The sequence below is a fragment of the Urocitellus parryii genome, chromosome 9, assembly GCF_045843805.1.
Source record: "Urocitellus parryii isolate mUroPar1 chromosome 9, mUroPar1.hap1, whole genome shotgun sequence".
In the NCBI taxonomy this organism is placed as follows: Eukaryota; Metazoa; Chordata; class Mammalia; order Rodentia; family Sciuridae; genus Urocitellus; species Urocitellus parryii.
In genome coordinates, this window is record NC_135539.1 from 103,859,885 (window position 1) to 103,865,236 (window position 5,352).

Below are 5,352 nucleotides of genomic sequence, written 5' to 3' on the forward strand. Positions count from 1 at the left end.
GACTCTGGGTTAATATGTCTTGAGCCAAAATGATATCCTGGGTGCTAGAGAGAAACTCTTGGCTCAGTAATAGTTATTCATACTTAAAAGATGGTGTCTGCTGCAGGATAGAGTGAGAGATGAGCATGGAGCAAAAAGATAGCAACCATGGGGCTCACAAGACAGATATTTTAGAATCAGGTCCATATGCCTGGCACAGAAAAAGAATCATGGTGGGAAGACAAGCTTCCCTTGAATCGTAGAGGAGATTAGTTTGAACTGCTCATTTCTCCTGTCTGGCACCACCATCTGCTTTGGGTAAAGCACACCGTGGAACACAGTGGTTGGGATATCACTACATGTGTCCCTCTCAATCCACTGTAACCAAGAGGAAATTTGAGGCAGAAAGCATAATCTCAAATGCCAGTCACCTAGAAAAAGGAAACATTTATTCTATCAAATCTCTGGACAGAGGGAAATCTTGAACTTATTAAAATGACAGGGATTTGAGCACCCATTCGCTTAACCACATACAACAGTCTTGTTCTCTCATCTCTGCTGATTGGTGCTGAAGGGCAGACTTCGGAGCCAGCAGGGCTACAATGCAAATGATTCTGCCTACCTAAACAGAGATCAAAGTTTACCTGGCTTTGGGAAATAAAAGAAAGTGGGGGTGAGGAAAGAAGAGCAGACAGGAAAATCAGAGCAGTGCATCAGTAGGGTGGTGTGTTTGCAGGTGAGACCAGGAATTTTCTAGAGTATAAGACTATATAGATGCTCTATAACCATTTAAATATTTGATGATCTCAACACATAACAGTGGCTATCAGTGGTGAAATGATGATTCAATAATAGATTTGCAATGTGTACTTATTTTTACTTTTCTATGTTATAGTCCTACAGCAAATATGTTAGCTTCTAAATAAAGACGCTTAAAATATCTTGTACAAAGTGGTAGCTATGAAGAAAAAGAAAAAAAAATTTGTGTGAGCAATTGTCTATATTTTCCAGACTTTAGAAGAAAAACCCAGAAGATCTTCTCTTCTCCCCGTGTGGCTTGCCTCTCTACCTCTGTACATACACATTGTTCCTAATCAGCTTTCGAGAATACATTGTGCACCTAAGAGTGGAAAAGAATAATTCAGTGATCTCACTGAATTTAAATGAGGGATTTTGTTTGCTCTCTTAATATAATTTTACAATAGTTTACCAGGCAGCATCTTTGAGTAACATCAAAATGTGATTATCTTCCAGGACTAGGTGAAAAACTAGAAAAACTGGCTTGCTGGGAGGTTGGACCAAACCACAGCAGGAAGATAAAGCCACAGAATCTCGGCTTATGCAGGGCTCCAGTAGTTGAAGATCAATATGCTTATGGATGCTGCATATATATTAGTCTTGACTTTGTTTTAAAAGAGTAAATTCAGAAATAAAGTACTACCCTCTGACTTTATTATTTGTATATTATAAATGCTTTTTCATTTTATGGTGCCTTAAAGCAACAAAAGATGTTGATAAAAACATGTTTCCCCCCCTTCCATTTAAGAAACCTCATCTGTGGAAAATTAAACTGGCTATTTCTTTCTGAGCCTCTTTTTGGATATTATTGATGCATATTTCTTATTTGAAATGAAAAGAGGAAAATGTTTTCTAGAGCATCCAAAGCACTGGGGTTTTATGGCTGATTTGATTGAATTTCTTTGAGGAAAACAACATTGCAATTGCTGGAAATTAACAAATAGATGAATCCATTAAAAATCTCCATTAAGTGGAGGGAAATTGTTTCTCTATTACAAAGAAGCAACGATAGCAAACATTACTGTGCTTTTAGTTAGGCACACCAGCGGTAGAGAGAAGACAACACATTTCTCTTCTATTCAAGCTACCTTCCCAGAAAGAGCTTGAATCTTTCCATCCTTTTTAAGAATACAAAGAAAACTTCTCTCTATAAGATTCTGAGAGAATCAATGTGGAAGAACTAAACTTGAAGAATTTCTTAAGAGATTGCAGATGCATCAATGTCAGTCAATGGAAAACTCATTTGACCCTTTAGAAATATGTTCTTTTTCCCTTTTGACTCTTGGGCTCCAGTGGGCGGTTTGCAGCAAAAGACAAACTAGTGGGCGTCTAAGAGAACAAGGAATGGTACAAATCCATGCATTAAGGCATTGCTTTGATCTAGCTTTACAAATGATTTACCATTTCCATTAGATTGTCCCCATGGGAAATTGGAAAAATGTTTCCACTGGCATCTGGCCTAGTGCTTGTTCCCTTCAAGGATGACCATCTCAGGAACACACCTGCACTCGAGCAAAGATTTTTGTTCCCCCGGAACAAAGGGAAGGCGGAAAGACATTTTGAAACATTCCAAACTGCTTGGAACATGCCACGTATTAACAGACTCTGTTGTATGTTAGATCATTCTAATCACAATGTCTGCTATTGCCTTCTGTGAACAGAAACCTCTGTAACTTCAGCAAAGGGGAAGTAATGAAATCAACAGCTTTTACTAGACCTCAAGAATATATAATTGTCATCAGCAAGACAAAATTTTTACATCAAAAACAAAGTGGATGTTTTGGGTAAATAAATACAGGAAACTGTTTTTACATTCATCTGAAAAACAGGATCAAAACAGAGATGTGCAAAACATTTTTTTTAAGAATTGCTTTTTTTTAGCTTTATATACAAAAGGTCATGCAGAGCAAATGAAGCTAGTAACAAATTTTTTTGAACAATGAAAAATTCTAGTGGAAGGAATTATCAAGAACTGGGAAGGGTCTGAGATTTCACTCTCTTTTCAAGCTAACACATTAGTCTGACAGTTTCACATAGATTCTGGAAGAAGACATGAAACTCCTGGATCAGAGAAGAAGGTCAGTTTATTACAGCAATGGTAGTAGCCAGTTTTTGCAGTGTGCTGATTCCCTCAGCCACTATTCTTAGAGTGATGCAAAGAAAGCCAAACGACATCTATATTTATAGAAGAGGAATTTTGATGTTTGAGTTCCAAAATCTTTTGAAATGCCAATGATTATGCTGTGCTTTTGCTCTTGAGTGAGATATTACCTTTATTACACTAAATAGTAGTGAAGTCTGACCTTTGATCCAGAGCATTATTTCTATTTTACAAGGCTATTAGCAAAACTACTTTTCGCCTTACAGTGAAATATTGTGTTTATCTCCCTAGATTTTTATGTGAACATACTTGAAATCATAGTCTCAAAAAAATGGTAGCCAGTGACTCACTTGCAAGATGTATAGAAATATGAGAAACCCATGAAGAATTATCTCCTAATTGAAGTATTTGTTTGAGAAATGGGACATTAGACCCTAGTCTTAGTCATTAGCATTTGACTTCTGATGATCAACTATTCATTCAGTGAGTCACTGAGTCAAGCACTCATTGAATCAATGAATCAGTCAATTCAATATTTATAGAGTGCTTGCCATTTGTGTTGTCTTATTTAAGTAACTAGAGAAATTTAAAAAAAAGATGAATAAAGTGGAATGTATGTCCTTTAGGAATTTATATCCTAATCAAAGAAACAGTAATTAAAATGATGATAATAATGTTCAGCAGAAATAATGCTGTATTTTTACCACAGTTTTCTCTTTCTGTTTATGACAGTTTCAGACTTTTCATACTTGCATTAAGTTGGGGCCATATGACTTTGTTCTGTTCCATTGGGTGTGGTCATAAGTGATATAAGTTAGTAACAGAAAAGGTGCTTTAAAATGCACTATGGGACAATGACTCTATCCTCTCCTTCCATGGGACACAGCCAGAGCCACATGAGATTTGCATGAGCAATTAATAAATATTTATTATCTCTTCTTTGTAAATATGAAAGAGAATAACAATAAAATATACTAAATGAGATGATGGAAATATTTTTTCATTGTTATGAATAACTTCAGGGCAAGAATTCTGACTTGATTTACAGCTCTTAGCACAGGACCTGGAGTAAGGAATGTATTTGTCTTTCAAATTAAGAAGAAGATTGCTATAATAATTAGAAGTATAGAGTAAGGAGGAAGGTTTATTATGTATTTTTAGTTTCCTTTTTTTTAAAAAAAAGAAGAAACATTTAAGTAGATTCACAGGTGAAAGAAATATATCATAGGGAGGGAGGAGGTAATGTTATAGAAAGAAAGGTCTTGAAGGAAGAGTAGAGGGATGAGGTCTAAAAGAGCTAGTAATCAGGTAGGAGACATTATCCTCTTCTTTCCTCGTCATATGGGAACCAGAAGGAGCAAACATCTGAATGATATCTTTGGTTAGAATTTGTTTTTATTATAAGAGAGGTAGAGAAAGTACTCAGAGGAGAGGTTGAGATGGAGATTCTAGGCAGTGACAGAAGAAAATAACCGTGTTATCATTATGATGTACTAAACTCTTTTATGGAACATTCACAAATACCTCACTTAATCTATTTGGCATTCTGTACGGTAGCTACCAATATCCCTACTATTTATAGATGAATTAACTGTGATTCATAAAGGTGAAGTAATTTACCAACAGTTAGTGTCAAAGCCAGTGTTCAGATCTGACTTGTTTGACTTCCTGCTGCTTTTGCACTAGAATAATGTGGTAGGGGAGACAGAGGGAATGACTATGTCAGCACTGGGGGAGGAGTTAACACAAGTTACCTATCGGTGGACTTCAGGTTGCACTGCTTGTGTGGGGGTGGGGTGGGGGAGGAATCTGCCAGAGGATGTGCATTCTGTACCTCCACATAGGCCTCAATAGAGTTTTAACAAAGTTTGAAACACAGGTCAATTGGTCAATTACATAATTCTTATATAGAAGTCAGCTTTGTGTGGTAGTTTAAGCATCACTCAGTTATAACTGCAACAATGAGAAAGCCAGTACAAAGAGGCTTAAAAATTGATGCCAACCTTCAATATTCAGTGATCACTTTGTCTCATTATCTTTTTTTTTTTTTAGAACTATCCTGATTCCTTTGAAGATGTAGGCATACACTCATGACCATAAGACAGATTTACCAAGTCATGGATGAGGCTGAATTAAAATTTTGGAGAACATTTACATCTACAATTATTACAACAACCCTTCAGCATCATTTAAAAATTTTATTTGTTCAAATAAGTTATACTCGCCATTCCTAAGAAATACATGTGTTCACAATAAAATTCCAGAAGTAATACTGAGTTAGCTTTCAGAATGGAATGAAATGAATATTGGTAGTGACATTAGCACCTATGCTGGGAGGCTGGAAGGATGAGGTGGAAGAGGTTTGGCACAGATTTCCTGGAAGGTGCCTGGAGCAACACAGTGACCTCTACTCTGAAGTGGAAAGGGATACTGAACTATGAGGAGAGGAAATGAATGACATGGGTGTGGCTATT